General features: G+C 43.4%; 1 long non-coding RNA gene across 2 annotated transcripts in view; it reads right to left on the reverse strand.

Annotated features, from left to right (window-relative positions):
- Window positions 1-14,972, reverse strand: part of LOC135028246 (uncharacterized) — an 89,462-nt gene extending 74,490 nt beyond the window's left edge. For both annotated transcript variants that reach the window (XR_010224600.1, XR_010224606.1), the window contains exons 1-2: window positions 14,738-14,972; window positions 14,352-14,512 (exon numbers count right to left, since the gene is read on the reverse strand). This is a non-coding gene — a long non-coding RNA (uncharacterized LOC135028246). The remainder of the gene's footprint in view (window positions 1-14,351; window positions 14,513-14,737) is intronic.
- Between the last annotated feature and the right edge of the window lie 4,180 nt (window positions 14,973-19,152).

A 19,152-nucleotide genomic window follows, 5' to 3' on the forward strand; every position in this document is an offset into this window, starting at 1 on the left:
GCCAAGGGTTGTAGGAAGTTGTTATTGTCCATTAGCGTGGCAGCCCTCAAGTCTTTCTTACAGACATGGATCCTTCCTAACCCTCCTTCTCTAACACTTTTCAAGGGGAAATTGCACAATCTCTTTCAGATGGATTGGTTGGAGACAACTTTAGAAAAGGAAAAAAAAGCCCTCAACATTTTTGGATACCAGGGAAAGCTATGTGACTACCCTCCCAGGAGACTCCTTCAGACACATGGAGTGGTATGAAACTAGGCTGCTGTTGGAAGATTCCCCTATAGTACTTAATTATTAAATTTCCTGGGATACTGCGGCCCCCTTGGACACTGGACTCCTCCTGTGCCTCTTAAGGTGCGTACACGCGGTGCGATGTGCATAGCACCCAACATTGACTATGCGATGTGGCCGGAGCCCGGCACAACTGATACATCAGCATCGCAAGCTCTATAGATACGGTGCGGTATGGACTATATAGTCCATATCGCAAGGAAAATTGCTCCGTGTGTATGCAGCTTTAGACGAAATCTCTGACAACTGTTTGGACCCTGTGGGCTATAGCTGATTTCTCAATGTGATTTTAGTTAAAAAAATAATAATAATAATAATAATTATTATTATTATTATTATTATTATTATTTTATCCAAACATAGAAACATCGATCGGGAACATTGCGACCATCGGTAACATTGCGACTTTAGGTTTTAGAGCCCGGACAGCTGCCAGGTACATGGGGGGGGGTCTGGTGGTGGCTTGGGGTCGATGATTTACACTTACCAGCGGCTGCTATTGTCTGCAGCTGCTGGGGGTGGGGGATCCTGCCATGCTGACCGATCAGCAATGATCGGCAGTGCGGCAACACGGGGGGCTGGAATGCAGTTGGACCTTCCGGGCCCTCTGACAGCAGCAGCGGAGGGAAGTTTCCCTCTTACCTGCCGCTGCTAACACAGTTTAACCGACTGCTCGCATCCTGTGCGACAAGGTCAGATAAAGCACTTGCAGGCATGCCAGGCAAGAGGTTAACGAATACTATATGCTGAGTTCAAACCATCATTATGGAGTTTTACAAAAAATAAGGATGTGTTCATAGACTCTAAATCATCTGAGTCCATGTAAATGGTTCAATATTCTGTTATAATTTTTACATTTGTCTGAACATACAAGAGGAGCATTTGTGTCTATGAGATCTACGTACTAAAAGCCTTGCAGAGAGATAAAGTGGACAGAAATAAAGTACCAGCCAAACCAGCTCCTATCATTTTTCAAACACAGACTGCATCATGGCAGTTAGGAGCTGATTGGCTGGTTTTTTTTTATCTCGGGTGTGGTATAGCACATAGACAGTTAAAAGATAGACAGTCATTAGGTAGACACCATATGGTCGACAGTCAAAAGATAGACAGGGTCAAAAGTCAGACAGGGTCATAAGTCAGAGAGGGTCATACAGTAAGTCAGAGAGGGTCATAAGTCAGACACAAAAAAAATTTTTTTTGGTGTTTTTAAAAAAATTTAAGCCAAATTTGGTGAAATTCATCCCCTCGCAAGCTTGCTATGCTTGCCACAGTCGGGCTCGGTGTCTCGCTCTGCTCCGCTTCACTTGCCACAACTTTACTAAAAGGTAATAGTTTGTGACATGGATAGTAAATGAGGCAAAAGTTGTAAAAAACACAAAAACAAAAAAATAAAAATTTTGTGTGTGTCTGACTTATGACTAGAGATGTGCAGCGGGCATTTTTTGTGTTTTGTGTTTTGGCTTTGGATTCGGGTCCACAGTCGAGTTTTGGCAAAACCAGCCTTTCGGATTTTTGTCGGATTCTGATGCGTTTTGGATTCGGGTGTTTTGTTTTTTTTTAAACCTCAAAAACAGCTAAAATCATAGAATTTGGGGGTAATTTTGATCCTATAGTATTATTAACCTCAATACCCATAATTTCCACTCATTTCCAGTTTATTCTGAACATCTCACAATATTATTTTTAGTCCTAAAATTTGCACCGAGGTCGCTGGATGACTAAGCTAAGCGACCCAATTGGGCAGCACAAACACCTGGCCCATCTAGGAGTGACACTGCAGTGTCAGACAGGATGGCACTTAAAAAAATGGTCCCTAAACAGCACATGATGCAAAGATAAATAAAAAAGAGGTGCAAGATGGAATTGTCATTGGGCCCTCCCACCCACCCTTATGTTGTATAGACAGGACATGCATACTTTAACAAACCAATCATTTCAGCGACAGGGTCTGCCACACGACTGTGGCTGAAATGACTGGTTGGTTAGGGCCCCCAGCAAAAAAGAAGCATTCAATCTCTTCTTGCACAAACTGGCTCTATAGAGGCAAGATGTCCACCTCATCCTCCAATTCCTCACCCGTTTCACTGTGTATATCCTCCTCCTCACAGAGTATTAATTCGTCCCCACTGGAATCCACCATCACAGGTACCTGTGTACTTTCTGGAGGCAATTGCTGGTAAATGTCTCCACGGAGGAATTGATTATAATTCATTTTGATGAACATCATCATCTCCACATTTTCTGGAAGTAACCTCCTACGCCGATCGCTGACCAGGTGACCGGCTGAACTAAACACTCTTTCGGAGTACACACTGGAGGGGGGGCAACTTAGGTAAAATAAAGCCAGTTTGTGCAAGGGCCTCCAAATTGCCTCTTTTTCCTGCCAGTATACGTACAGACTGTCTGACGTGCCTACTTGGATGCTGTCACTCATATAATCCTGATACTGAGCACTGATGATACTGAGCACTAATGATACTACGGAGAACTGACATTGAGCAGCACGATTAGCACAAGACACTGTACTAGTAATGTAGTATTACTGAGCACCACAAGACAATGAGCAGTGATACTGAGCACTGATGATTGTTATGATGTTTGGAAGCACCTGTATTCTGGAAGCAGACCCAGAGCAGAGGCGGAGTCTAACACACCGGGGGGTGTTTACCAGGGAACCCCGCAAGGGGATTTGGGCTTCGCTGCCCCTGATGTGCAGGTCGCGGCCCTCTGCCTGGGTCACCTGGTATCTGCACAGGAGTCCACAAGGTATAAACAGGATAATTTACCTGGAGAAGTGCAGCTGGTAAGTCAGGGGTTAATTCCAGATTGACTAACACAGCAGGGCTAATGGCAGAGGTTTGATGAGAGCTTAACTGGGACAAGAGGGAAACAAACTTGCAGGCTGTAAGTTCTGGATAGCAGAGCTGGAATTTGGCAGGATTCACAGGGGTTTGTTTGGAGTCTGGATACAGAATTGCAGGTACTGATGGAGATGAACTTGCAGAAAGGTCTGAGTGATTAGACTGCTGTTTGCAAAACTGGACAGGTGCAGGATTACTGAGGCAAGGTGCAAGACTGGCTGGAATGGTGCACAGATATCTTGAAGCAGGGATTCCAAGGCAGAAGGACACACTGGATATATAATTGTAGTAGATTCAGGTCCAAGATGAACTGGATGCAGGACTGGCTGGAATACTGGGACCAGTTACCAGGACACAGGAGACTGGGAACTTGCACAGCGTGCAATGGCCACGTGCTGAGCACACAGGAACAGGCTCTAATACTCTCTGATACTGAACTCTATCACTGGCACAGTGGTATGTGAATACTCCCTAGTTAAAGGGAGACAGACCAATCACATGATAGTCAGGCTGGAGTTGCAGGTAATGAGGTCCAGGTGATCAGTTGCTAGGAAACGAGAACAACAGAAGGGAGCAGCCGGATCCAGGTACTAATCAATGCAGAAAGCAGAACTGACAGATTTGCAGCTGCTGCACACATAACAGTACCCCCCTCTTCAGGGGTGGACTCCGGACACCCCACCTGGACCAAAGGGAACTAATAACAAAACAAGAACAAGAATTGACAAGACAGACTCAATTCCTCCGACGAGACTTCTTTTTCTTTTTCCCAGGTTGTTTAGGTTTGAACACAGTAATGCCAAATATATTGTCTGAACAGAAGGTACCTTCAACCAAAGGAATTTCATCGGCTTCAGAGTTGTAATCTGAGTTGGAGTCCACATCCAAAGGAAGGATTATGGTTTTCTTCTTTGTAACAGATGGCACTGGAGAAGAAGTATGGCAAGACTGAGCATAGGTAGGGCTCTTGACAGATTGGTTGGACACTGGAATTTGGGGGTCATGCTTATTCATAACTTCAGAAGAATGAGACAGAGAGGCATAGCCAGCAGTTAATGTCCGGACTTGTGGTCTAGGTGAAGATGGTACTGAGCTGTGAACAACCTGGGACTGACAGTCCATAGATACTTGGTTCTTAGAAACTTGATTCTTCTTGTTAGAACCTGAATCCTTGCTCAAAGATCTAGAATTCTCAGGAGATTCAGAAAGTACTAACTCAGGACTCCCAAACTTCCTGATCACCGCCCGGCTGTAGGCATCCACGTTCTGCAGAACAGGATCACTGGACTCGATTAACTGGTTAGTCCATTTTCTTGCCTTCCCTCTGAAAGACATAAGAATTAGTAACACAATCTCTGCCGGAGAGGTACAGAGTGGAGCCGTCTCCATAATCTGTAGCATTAATTTGTGATACTGTTCCAGTTTTCCATAGAAGAGAGCTGGATCTGGATCTTGGTCTTTAGGAGGAGTCTGTGATCTTTGTGGTTGGAGTTTCTTCCCAGATTTTATAGGGTTGGAAGCAAGATCAGAAGTCTTTTCAGAAGTCCTGTCTAAGGACAAAGCATGAACCACCCCTCCTGGGGTCACGGTTGGAATTCTCCCTTCAGAGATCTTGGCTGGAATTATTCATTCAGAAGAATCAACTTGAATCTCCCCTGCAGGGGTCATGACAGGAATTACCTTTTTAAGGGTCCCTACATGAATCCTCTTTTCAGAGGTCTGGACAGATAATTCCCCTTCGAAGGTCTCGGCTGGAATCACCATTTTTGAGATCTCGGCTGGAATTTCCCCTGCTGAGGTCACGACAGGAGCTACTTCTTCAAGGGTCACGACTAGAATCCTCTTTTCAGAGGCCTCAACTGCAGTCACCCTTTCAGGGATCTTGGTTGGAACTCCCTTCTTCAGAGGAACCTTCCTTTCATGGGTTTCAGGTAGATCTGATGCACTCTCAGGAACTGATAAATCCAATGCTCTTTCTAGGACTATGCAATCATATGCCCCCTCAGGGGCTCCAAGCTTGGATGCTCCTTCTGGAGTCCAAACATCGTACCCCATGCCTGAGGTCGGTAAAGTGGACGCTTTTCTTGGGATGCATACATGAGATTCCTCTCCTAGGGTCGGCACCTGGCACAACTTTTCTGGAGGCTGGACATCACATATCCCCTCTCGAGTCCTAACATTGGACTTCCCTTCTGGAGTAAAAATATCTTCACAGACTTTCACTTTGCTGTGCAAAATCTGACCGGATTCACTTCCTGGATTCTGGATTGAAGTGGAAGACTGGACCGGATTAGACATGACTGGACTTGAATTTGCCTGGACCGGAGTGGATTTGCCTGGACCGACCGGACTGAAGTGGATTTGCCTGGACCGAAGCTGGACCCCTCTTGCTATTCTCCAGTAAAGGGCCAGTGATAATGTTTTGATGTTTGGAAGCACCTGTATTCTGGAAGCAAACATCAGGTGGTTGGCGCGACCCAGAGCAGAGGCACGGAGTCCGACAGACCGGGAGGTGTTCACCAGGGAACCCTGCAAGGGGATTTGGGCTTCGCTGCCCCTGATGTGCAGGTCGCGGCCCTCTGCCTGGGTCACCTGGTATCTGCACTGGAGTCCACAAGGTATAAACAGGATAATTTACCTGGAGAAATGCAGCTGGTAAGGCAGGGGTTAATTGCAGAGTGACTGACACAGCAAGGCTAATGGCAGAGGTTTGATGAGAGCTGAACTGGGACACAGAGGGAAACAAACTTGCATGCTGAAAGTTCTGGATAGTAGAGCTGGAATTTGGCAGGATTCACAGGGGTTTGTTTGGAGTCTGGATACAGAATTGCAGGTACTGAATGGAGATGAACTTGCAGAAAGGTCTGAGTGATTAGACTGCTGTTTGCAAAACTGGACAGGTGCAGGATTACTGAGGCAAGGTGCAAGACTGGCTGGAATGGTGCACAGATATCTTGAAGCAGGGATTCCAAGGCAGAAGGACACACTGGATATATAATTGTAGTAGATACAGGTCCAAGATGAACTGGATGCAGGACTGGCAGGAATACTGGGACCAGTTACCAGGACACAGGAGACTGGGAACTTGCACAGCATGCAATGGCCACGTGCTGAGCACACAGGAACAGGCTCTAATACGCTCTGATACTGAACTCTATCACTGGCACAGTGGTATGTGGATACTCCCTAGTTAAAGGGAGACAGACCAATCACAGGATAGTCAGGCTGGAGTTGCAGGTAATGAGGTCCAGGTGATCAGTTGCTAGGAAACGAGAACAACAGAAGGGAGCAGCCAGATCCAGGTGCTAATCAGTGCAGAAAGCAGAACTGATAGATTTGCAGCCGCAGCACACATAACAATGATACTGAGCACTGATGATACTACGGAGAACTGACACTGAGCAGCATGATTAGCACAAGACACTGTACTAGTATTAGTAATGTAGTATTACTGAGCACCACAAGACAATGAGCAGTGATACTGAGCACTGATGATACTACGGAGAACTGACACGGAGCAGCACAAGACACTGTACTAGTATCAGTGAGCAGCATAAAAGCACTCCCTCCAGCGCAGTGTGAGAGGTCACGCTGCGCCGTCAGCAGCGATCAGAGGAGGTTCCCCACCTGCCCGCCCCCGGTATATGGTGAGTTATGTGTGCGGGGCGGGGTGGGGCGAGGGGGCGGCCACATAACAAAAAGCCAATCCCGGGTATCCCGGAATTGGCCATTTTTCAATCCCGATACCCGGGATTGAAAAAATGGCCCGGGATTGGATTCCCTAAGTGTGACTGATAACCATGGCCGCCTTCGCCTTCAAGGGGGTACTGCAGGTACAGCAGTCCCGGGGCCCCGGACACTGTGACAAAGAAGGGGGGCCCCGGCCCGCTCCTATCGCCTGCAATAAAGTTTATTATGCGGCGTGTGTGACGTCATGATGTCACACAGCGCCACTGGAAGATAGAGCAGCAGCGCGCTACCTGTGGCTATCAGCGCACTACCATGGATCATAAGAGCAGCAGCAGTATATGGAGACCTCTGAGATTTCCACGGCGCCGGCGATGCGGAGGCCACAGATGTTAAAGAGGAGGCAAAAATGGCTCTGAGGGAGATCAAATCTATGCAGGCTAAGGAGAGGATGACGCAGGGTGCATACCTGATATTTCCCCTTTAAATAAAGAAGTATAAGTTACCTATGCAATTTAATTTTATCCCTATTTATTATTATTATTATTATTATTAATATATATATATATATATATATATATATATTCCGTCTGTTACAGTAGACCTGACGCTGCAGGTTTTCCTGTGCATCTATGGATGTTAGGAAACCATGATGCACTGTAGTTCAATGTCTTTGGCTGTTCTGGAACGGCAAATCATGTTTGCTGAGAATGGAGCCCCAAAGATTCCCCCCCCCCCCCCCCCCCCAAGAGTCTTGACAATGGAAAAATTTACTTGACAATCCTGCTAGAAATTAAAGAACACCTGTTCCATAATTGTACGTATGTTTCTTCTGACTAGACTGTTGCTTTGATTAAACATATTGCCCATCTCCACCTTACGTTATTGGTTCCAGTGTTAAGTAAGCATCAGTGGATCATGATTCGGTGTATGTACCTTTTAGGAAAGCGGACATATCATTTATATCTAATGCAATAGTGAGGGAGATGTAAGAAGAGGGCAGCACAGACCGTGTAATGGTTAGCATTACTGTCTCACAGCACTGAGGTAATGGGTTAGATTCCCATGATGGCACTAACTGTGTGGAGTTTGTATATTCTCCCTGTGCCTGCGTGGTTTTCCTCCAGGTACTCTGGTAGGCTAACTGGCTCCTGACAAAATGAACCCTAGTGTTTCTTGTACATGGGCAGGTTAGATGTGCCAAGTGGTTCTTATCTGCTATCACATTCTATGTTCTAGGCAGAAGGGGGCTAAATAAGAGTGTGTGGCTGCAGAGTGAGAGTGCATGGCTTAGAAGTGTCAGGTGCATATAGTGGCATTAACTTGCACCTACACCATCACATAGAGACAGATTGAGGGGGCAGTGTAAGCACAGCACTTTGATTTTAGCCAGCAACTTCACTTACCAATAATGTGTTTACCCAAAGCTGCCTATACGCTGCCACACGGTATGTGTTACATGGGGCCCTGCTTATTTTGTCAGTCCCGGGCCCCACAATTTCTGATGGCAGCCCTGCTGATAACACACAATGGGTGCACTCCTAGTGTTGCTGCAACTCCATATATATATATATATATATATATATATACTGTATGTACTACTTCATCACTGGGCACTGTGTGCGTATATTATGTATATATTATACACACACAACGCCCAGTGATGAAGTAGTGTATACAGAGGGTACTCCCAGTGCTGGAACAGTATATATAGCCCACATGCAGCCTGCATTGTACTAGTGGCACTGAGTGAACAGATCGTCCCCATTGATGAGTGTAGAGGAGTACTGGCCCCGCCCCCAATCCCACCTCTGATCTCACCCCCAATATCGCCTCCTGCCAACCGCGCTGCAGGGTTTTTGCGCATGCGCAAATCATATAAATAGTTTTCCCCATCGAATGCTTTTGATGTGATGGTTAGTAACCATCGCATCGAAAGTTTAGTTTCAATGGTGATGGTTAGTAACCATCGCATCGAAAGTTTCGTTTCAAAGCCTCTGTGTATCAGTTTTAACAGGACAGTACCAAAATCTTGAGCTCGCAATGTGTTCTAGGGGTGCATTGATAATCCTATATAATAAAAGGCTAATGCTGCTCCGCGCCTCTATGGGGGAATTCAAGTGTTTTGCACACTGGTGGCCACTAGATGGCGTCTGACAGAGCAAGTCAATTGTTTCTCCATTGGGGTGCGCACAGCCGCTGGCACTGACATTGCTGTTACAGTATGTTGTTCTGTCATTTTGATGGGCTGGTAACTAGTTCTGTATATATCTATACAGTATTGCACTTACTTTGTTCAGTGCATTCTAAAGGGCATATTCAATTAGCCACAGGTTTTACTCCATGGCTAAGTAACGCACCAGGCTGATTCAATTAGTGGGGTTTATCCGCATGCTACTCCCAGAGGGTGTACTTTTCAGGATCTGATAGAAAAAAAGGACAATCAGGGGTTAATTCACAGGGAAAACCCATTGATTTCGTAGTTTACATGGCCCACCACTGTCAATCATGTTGCGGACGCATCATCCTTTGCCGATGTAAGGCAAACTGCGATGTGGCCACATTAGCGGCCAACTCTGAATTAGGCCCATTGAATGATGTAATGAAGGTTGGAGCGACACTTCGCTCCTTCCTTCATTACACATGCCACGGTCGCTAGCATTGTCATCCGGTTGGCTGTACAGCTGACCTGACCTGGCGACGTTTCTAATGACCACAGGCACCCACAAATCGGGCATACACACTAAGCGATATGCCTGACTTGTCGCTTCAGTACATAGAAACCAAAGTACCAACCAACCAAATCCTGTAATTTTTCAAGGACAGCCCATAAAAGGACAGTAAGAAGCTGATTAGTTGGTACTTTATATCTCTCAAACACTTGATACATCTCACCCTGTATACTTTATCTAGTACATTCTATATAATGATAGCTAAAATATGACTGGTTGCAAAAGGTACCTCCACTTGTCCTCTTTAGAAGACGTACTAAATCTCCCCCAATGCTTTGTCCACCTCTCAGCCATCATAGATCAGAATGGATCTCCAGCTGGTTGTGGCTTCAAGGGATGGTATGCAAAGGCCAATCAGGAATCTGTGACAGAATAGGACAGTAGAGGACTGGAGTATAATAAGAAAGGGAACCAAATGAGAAGAGGTGGGACCAGGAATTGGCGAACACAAGACTTTGGAGGAGGGAGGGTGAGATAGGGATAGAGGACCCTGGTAAAAAAAAACAACAATAAACATTGCTACATATGCTCAAAGATGTTTCTTTCATAATAGATATGACTTACTTATATTTGCTATATAAACCAGAAAATGTTGCCCGTCACATTTATTTTACATGGGAGGGGCAGATTAACAATTAACTTGGGGTATGAGGCTTCTGAAATTATGGAAACAACTATTACCTGATTTCCTGAATAAAACCATCTGTTGCTTATAACCAGCGAAAATGTAGTCCATCAAATATACTTTAAAATTAACTTAGTGTCCTCTTTCAGTGTTCATCCACGACCTTAAAATAACATTATCATGAAGAACAATAGAGGTTGTGCCTTACTGTTCCATACACAACTGTAACTTTAATGTCATTATTTTGCTACAAGAGTATACACAATATGTACTGTAGAGCAAGAAGGCTGAAGGTCACGTTTATGCTTAGACTTACAGTATAAAGTTCAGTTTGGCAATTCCTATACATTATTAAGATTGGCTTGCATGAAAACAGATCCCGTCCTCTTAAATCAGGAACATGACAAGTGTGATAAATAAGAGTACAACCTTTCCAAGCAGTGATTGATATCAGCTGTCACACTATACCAGCGCATAAGCCACAACTCCTGGCTATTAATTAGCTTTTAAACACTGCAGCTCTGGAGAACAATGTCTCTTCTAAATCCATGGACCACTGATGAGCATAAACGCAGCTTTTAATATAAATCGCAGTGTTCTTGTCTGTAGTTTTCAAAATAGTTTTTTCTCCATGGTGTCTCTTAAAGGCAATCAATCTAAATGACTGCAATGAGATTAAATACCATAGCACCTTCAGACTTCATACCCAGCGTAATAGCTATCACTCATTTTGATGTTAGTGCACAGACCTGAAAATAGAACCCATGGTTTCCTTGACATGATAACTAATCACTTTTTTATTAGTGTTCAAGTTCGATGTCCTATTTTTCCGAACAATCGTTTAAATGTATTTATCACAAATTAATGTAATCAGGAAATCCCAGGAGGAAGCAAACACAAAATGTGAGAATATTTACTTTAAAACTGTGTATGTAAGAGACACTGTTTAGTCCTTTTGAAACAGGAATTTAACACCAGTGAAGAGCACCATTTGGCTATATCAGAGAATAGATTGTAAGCTTGCGAGCAGGGCCTTCCTACCTCTATGACTGTTTATTACCTGGTTTTGTTTTATCATTGTGTACAATTGAAAATTTGCTGCAGTATATAAGAAACGTTTAATAAATAATAAATAAAAACATCAGTCCGGTGCTCGCTACCTGCACACCCTTGTTTTGTATATAAAAAATAAAGATCATTGAGAACATTATATTATTATTAGTAGTATATATTGCATCAGCTTGTAGAGAGAGAGAGTTTTGTGCCTTGGTGTTGGTAAAATCAAAGAGCTAGGAGGGTATTATAAAGCAAGGCTGAAGAAGTGGAGGCAACAGATTTGAATGTGATCACTGGAAATCCCACACAAACTTCAGGGATCCGAGGTAATCCAAGCTCCTGCTTGCCCAGATTCCACAATGAGGCAAAACGTCATTATTCCAGCATCAGAACTTGGAATCGATATAAGTACCTGCAGTAGTGACTCGGGCCCCTCAGATGCTGGAGACGCCGTAATAATACTGGTATACTATAGTTTTTTTTAGTACAACTTGTATGTGCGTTCACAAAAATATAAGCACGGAGTTATTATGAATCCCGATTAGTCGATAGAAGAGCAGGAGCAGCAACCAAGTACTAGTGTCATGGCTGCTGCCAGTCATGATGCTACTACACCATCTAATAAAGGTGGTCCAGGGGACAGAAAGTTTATGAAAGGGCACCTGAAATCAAAATTGCTCACACTGTTAAAAAAGGGGTAGAAATGTCACATTAAGCAATGACAAATCAGTGTAAAAAAAATAAGAACATTGAGGCTGAAAAACAAACTGTGTGTACATAAATCCCTGAGGAGATCCTGGTGGTGTCCAGGTTAGCTTTGCATGAGTCTGACATTGCTGATGCTGTACTTGTAGAAAAGCCTCCATCCACCCTTTCTGCATCATCTGCAAAGGTGGTGATTAGTAGTTCAAGTAAGATGATGATGATGATGATGATGATATAATAGACATTGAGGATGCTTTTGTGGAAGTAGAACAGGATGATGGGGATTTTTGTGTACTATCTGACGCTACTGAGGATGATTAGGATATGTTGATGATGTTATTTGTGTAAGTTAGCTACCTGTGGTAGTAGTTCTTGCCCATGATAAAAAGAAAGCCATTGAAGTAATCTGCTCCATTTTAAATGCCAAATTTAGTAGCGGTGGGGACATTTACCATCTAGGCACCTCATCCCTGTTATATCATTTGTGGCTAGTTCATGAAATTTATTTTACAAAATTATATCAACCTCCTCATCAGTGATTGGAGAAAGTCCTTCCCAAAAATTTGCAGCAACTGAGGAGAGATAAGGCCATAACAGAACACCAGAATGGATTAAGTAAAATTGACATGTGTGATGTTTCATTCGAGAGATGTAGCTTTTTAGAGCAACTGAGGAGAGAAAAGGCAACAAATTTTGAATATTCAATACCCTCCCCAATGCCTACCTTGATCAATATTTTCAGAATCCAAAAATTCAAATTAACTTACAAATAAATACTTCCTTCCGATTTAGTTCTTCATAAATTAAACCATTGTTGGTTACTTTATATGGGGTCATGTAGTTTATTAAACTGCCATCCTGTCTGCTACTGCAGTGCTACTCTGTTTCTCAGATATGCCATTTTTGAAGTTGAACAGCCACATGTTTGTGCCGCCCACTACTGTCACTTAGCTTAGTCAGCCAGCTAGCTCGGTGCAACCTGTTGGCCTAAACTAGAGGGAAACATTATGAGCTGTGAGGTGTTCAAAATGGACAGGAAATTAGTGAAAATGAATGTTATTAATACCAGGAACAAAAAAGGTCACAATTATGTGATTTTAGCTGTTTTTATAAATTTTTTAATTAAATAAATATCCGAATCCAGTCAAGGTGGGATCTTGGCAAAACAAAAACCTGAAGATGAATTAGAACCAAAACCATCAAAAAGGGGTCGGCACACATCTCTATTGCAAAGTAAGCAACTGTAAGCAACTGCATTCACATAAGCTGGGTACCTAAAATTTCCACTTTCTGCTGCTATCACATATCACATCACAGATGCAGTGACTTAAAAAACAGAGTGTTCCTTTTGGCAGCCTGAAATTGCGCAAAATCAACACAGCAGCTTCTAGGTACACACAATCCCCAAGGAGTAACTCTCCAAAGTACTCCACAATGAGATAAATGTAATGAGGGTATTGGAGATGTGTTCTCTCAAGCGCTCACCACTGACATAACCAGACGAATAGAAAGGAAATAATACGTCCCTTATCCTGAGATAAACATCCAAAGGAGTTAGTCCTCAATTAGTGTGTTCCCATATACAGATTCACATGTGGATAAAAAGGGGTGGTCTTCAGTATGCCGGCGGTCGGGCTCCCGGCGACCAGCATACCGGCGCCGGGAGCCCGACAGCCGGCATACCGACACTTATTCTCCCTCGTGGGGGTCCACGACCCCCCTGGAGGGAGAATAAAATAGTACCGTGCCCGTAGCGTGGCGAGCGCAGCGAGCCCGCAAGGGGCTCATTTGCGCTCGCCACACTGTCGGTAAGCCGGCGGTCGGGCTCCCGGCGCCGGTATGCTGGTCGCCGGGAGCCCGACCGCCGGCATATCATAGTGAACCCGATAAAAAGAATGGGTATCATGTGTAGTAAATTCACAATTTTAATAATACATAAACACACATGAAATGACACATCTACTGGTTCTCAAACCTGCTGGTAATTATTCTGACTCTCCCCTAGCAGGACTGAGCAAGTCCCCATATATGTTAGATGTGTCATGTGGATGTTTATCTCAGGATAAGGGACGTATTATTTCCTTTCTATTCGTCTGGTTATGTCAGATTATGTGACTACCTGTGCAGGCTGACACTGGCTGCAGTCTCGTGGAAAAAAAAATAGAGCAGCAAAGTTCTGATTATATAAGCATGTAAGGTGTGCTAATTTGGCAGGGACATGGAGTAGTCAGATACCCAGCATACTGTATATGAGACAATGTGAGTGGCTTTGACTGACCTAATATTAGTAATTATTGCTATATCTTAAATTCTTTTCCACTCATCCGTATGCAAACCAACCACCATCCATTACTATGGGGGACATTTATCAAATCTTGAAGAGAGATAATGTACCAAACAATTTGCTTCTTCTTATGTTTATAGCACGGCCTTTGAGTACGCAGCTGGAGAGATGTGGAGATGCTTTGGTGGAGGAGACAGTACTACTGCATAGAAGAGGAGCAAGGTAGCCATTTTACCACTTGTTCTGTGGTGTGGGGATATAGAGGAGAAGTCTAGCAAGAGAGAGAGAGTAAGAGGGAATGAAGTTGGGACCCTGTGACTGTGAAGATTACTTACAATCCAGTGTGAATGTAGCAATCATCACATCAGCGATCATAGCATACATGTACTAAGAAAAAACTAATACAAAGCCTGTCCAGGTCTAAAGAATAAGCTGTCATCAGCTTCAGTACAGACAAACTGCAAAAGACTTGTGGTGCCACAAACAATGTACCCACCTTCAGGAGAAGTCAGACATCCACTGAGTTCTGCTTTGGGTGAGATCAAACTGTTGCTTCTTGTTTGTACAATTGTAAACTTTCAATGTAAGGGAGACAGACAAGAAGAAAAAAAAAGATAGAGACTTTGTTTAAAGACACGCCGGCGTTGACTGTGTGAGGCAGGATTGGGAGTGCAGTGTGACAGGTGCTCTCAGCTTATGCACACTGCTGCGTGCAGTGTCAGTGTGACACTGAGAGGGAGAGTCACGCTGTGTGACCATATGCTCCAGAGACTGAGGCCAGAGGGAGTGCCTATGCAACAGCAGCACAGCCTTTGACTACCCTATGGGACGGACCTCTTTCTGACATAAAGAGGGGTCTTGGATTACACACACAGGCTGGAAAGACAAGAGGCTAGAGAGACAGGAGGCTGGAGAGACACAAGGGGTTAGGAGGCCGGAGATACACAAGAGACAGGAGGCTGGAGTGACTGGAGGCTGGAGTGACGGGGCAGGAGGCTGGAGTGACGGGGCAGGAGGCTGGAAAGACAGTAAACTGGAGTGGCAAGGTAAGAGACTAGAGAGAGACAATGGGCAGGAGGGTGAAGAGACACAAGGGGCAGGAGGCTGGAAAGATGTGGCAGGAGGCTGGGAATGATGGGACAGGAGACTAGAGAAACCCAAGGGGAAGAAGGCTGGAGAGACAAAGGGCGCAGGAGGCTGGAAAGATACGGGGCTAGAAAGACAGAAGGCTGGAGAGACGGGGCAGAAGGCTGGAAAGACATAAGGTCCAGAAGGCCAAAGAGACACAGGAGGCTGAGGAGACACAGGGGGCAGGAGGGTGGATGGAATACATGGGACAGAAGGTGACACAGGAGGCACAAGTCTGGTTAAACCTCTGCTACAGTATATGATTATGACATTGGTTATATTCCTACACAAACAGGCATCTTGCAGACCATGCGATCTCCTACATGAGTAATGAATAGCGACCGAAGACACTATAAGCCACGGAGGATCAATTTTCCTGTTGCGAGAAACCACCATATAGGCAAGGTGTATTTGGAATGGAATGGAGAGGAATGCTAACCAGTGATGAGAAATGGGTGGTGTTTCATGTAGGCCACACCCTTCATGACATGTGAAATAGACCATTTCTGTATGTGGGGGGAAGGTGAACACATTAAATGCCACTCAAAAATGTTATCTATTTGCACTGTTGGGGTCAACCATGATATCTGGGGAGTGGCTGTGAATGACCAGACGCCGTAAACTAGTATATAAATCGCCTGTATAAAATGGATCACGTAGCAGTGACTCTCCTTTGAAATGTACTCCATTAAAATGTGAGAAAGTTATGCGTCTTTAATATGGGATTACACAAAATGCCTGTGTTAATAAATGGCTGAAATATAGTTTGAAAACAGAAGTAATTACATATACGCACAATTCTGCATAGCCTGCTATTATACCAGCACATCTTTGGTGAACTTAGCCTAATTGTGAATGCCAGATACTCCCATTTTCCATACTTCTGTACACGAGAGCTTGCACAGTGTGAAACACACAACATATGTCTGTGAAACCAACCTTCGTTCAACTGTGGATTAGCAGTATATAGATCTTACATACTTGCTGTCACATCATGATTCAATATAAGTATCTTTATATGCAGTAGGTTACGCAGGATTAAATACATTCATTATACTGTACATTATGTGGAGTGCAGGTCAATCTGGGACATTTACTAGAAATACTGGTGTGAATTTTTTGTACCGGCACTCAGCTATCTAATAGTAGTTTCTCTATGTGGAGTCTCGGATAGCAGTTGATTTACCAACGGACACAATACCGATGGTAATAATCCCGACAGCCACTGACCAACAGTCAAAATACCGACACGGTCAACACGCCGACATTAATTATGCTGACTTATTCAAAATGCTGACATAGTCGGAATACCAACATTTGAAATGGCGAAATGTCAAAATGGCGACATGCATTTTTAAGGAATTTTTGCCCCAAAGCTGACTTGTTCATACTTTACCATCACAGTGGACCTGGGAGTGGGGGGAATATGATAGTGTGCAGAGTGCAGCAAGCTACCGTGCCCAAAGCGCCATGCGAGGGGACGCGGTACACTTAGACTGTGTCCATGTCGACATTCACACAAAAAATAACAGAAAAATGCATGTCGGTATTTTGACATGTCGGCACTTCAGATGTCGGTATTCTGATTATGTCAGCATAATGAATGTCGGAATTTTAACCGTGTCAGTATTTTGACTGTAGGTCAATGGCTGTCAGGATTATGACCGTTGGTGTTGTGTCTGCCCCTGACATGCACTGTGAGAGCCAAATGGAGGCCTTCCCCCACTCACAGCTCTCAATGCCACCAATGAATGGCAACCAACACCCCCCCCCCCCCCAGCCAACCAGCCACACCCCTTTCCTAACTCCAGGATAGTGTCCTTTCTAATGTTTTTGGAAATCACCTGCCATGTCTCAATTTCTTGACAGATCTAGAACTCATTGAGGCTACACATCTGCAGTGAGCTCATGCCATTGATAACATTTTGTGTGTGACAGCAGACAGTTTAAGCCCTGCATTGCTCTGATTGAAAGAGTTAATAAAAAAAACAAGAAAAAAAATTAAAGGAAACACTGTTTTCAGATATACAGTATAGACAGAAATACACATTAAAATCGAGAGAAGATGACCTAGGAGTTACAAAGAAAGATAGACAGGGGAAAGGAGTGGTAAAGTGATACAGAAAAGAGGGGGGCGCAGAGCAAGAGAGACATATGGGTCAGAGAGATGGGAAAGAAGGGTAGACAGAGATAGGAATGAAAGGGTATCCGGTTGATAGATCTACAGTAAACTGATAGTCAACAGTAAACTGATAGTCAATAGGTTGACACCATACGGTCAACATGTATAAAAGGTTGACATGTAAAAGGTAGACAGTGCTTAAGGATGACTGGTTCACAAGGTCAACGTGATATTGGTCGACACACTTTTTTGTGTTTTTCGTTCATTGTTTACCATCCATATGGACTACAAAAGGGAATAGTAAACCGGTGCCGAGTGCAGTGTCAGTGGAGCAACTCACCTTACCTGAAGCATGACAAGCGAAGCGAGCCTCGCAAGGGGACACATTACACTAATTGGATAACATGTGGGCAAACATAGAAAATGAAACTAAAAACACTTAAAATACATATGTCGACCTTTTTGTGTTGACATTTTGACTCTGTCGACCTTTCATACATGTCAACCTTTTATACATTCTACCTTTTCCATGTCAACCATTTGGGGTTGACTTATTGACTGTCTATATGTTTCTTGCAGATCTAATGAACCAAACCAGAGAAAAAGAGATGGGGAGAATGGGGGTGGGAGAGACAAGGGTGGTAGTGGGGGGAACAGGATAGGAGAGAGTAGAGAGAAAAACAGGAGAAATATATGGAAAGTGAGGGAAGAGACAAAAAAAAGTATTTACTGCTAGTATTATTATTATTATTATTATTATTATTATTATTATTATTTGACCAATAGACTATTTTTTTTTAACTATGTCTCTCTATATTGTTGGGTATATTAAACTAATAATACATTATTATTATTATTATTATTATTATTATTAATAATAATAATAATAATAATAATAATAATAGGACAATGGCTGCACTAGTGTACAAACAAAAACAAACAATACACCCAGCAGTAACATGATTAGGTAACAAGAAAACATACTTAAGACAGAGTGTTTGGTTGAGAGAGACAAGGCAATAGCAGATCATCAATATAATTATTTTTACTGAGTATTCACTACAGAAGGAGAGGGGAAGTAAGGACATTCATAAAAATAAGGTAGATGAAAGTACATGTACAGAGGAGAAGGTACTTACAGAACTCTCAAAACTGAAGTGGATAAATCAATGGGGCCAGATGGGCCAGAACAGGTCAACTTTCATTAAAATATAAAAGATTCTCAGCACAACAATTTCTCTCTCTGTTTTCCAGCTTTCTATTAGGTTTTAGGCTTCTTTGTTTATTAACAATGCACTGAAAACGGCAATTAAAAAAGGTGTTAAGAAATCAAAAGAACAGAATTCCCAATTCCTCCATCACAAAATGTGTTAATGTTAGAGAGCAGTCATGAGATGGGCTGTCAGCTGTAGACACCGTGCAGTAAAAACAACAAGATTGCAAGCTTTCTTCATCTATTTATTGTACATGTGTAAGAAGAACATAAAACCCCAGTCATATTGATATATCAAGTAGAACATGCTGTAAAGACTCTTTAACAAGCATAATAACCAGTAAATTATATATTAGCACCTAGAATAGAAATGAATGACTGAAGAACTGAAAACAGAGATATAGGAGTCTGGTAAAAGTTTACAATAACTACATTATTTCTGTTGTTG

The sequence above is a fragment of the Pseudophryne corroboree genome, chromosome 2, assembly GCF_028390025.1.
Source record: "Pseudophryne corroboree isolate aPseCor3 chromosome 2, aPseCor3.hap2, whole genome shotgun sequence".
NCBI lineage: Eukaryota > Metazoa > Chordata > Amphibia > Anura > Myobatrachidae > Pseudophryne > Pseudophryne corroboree.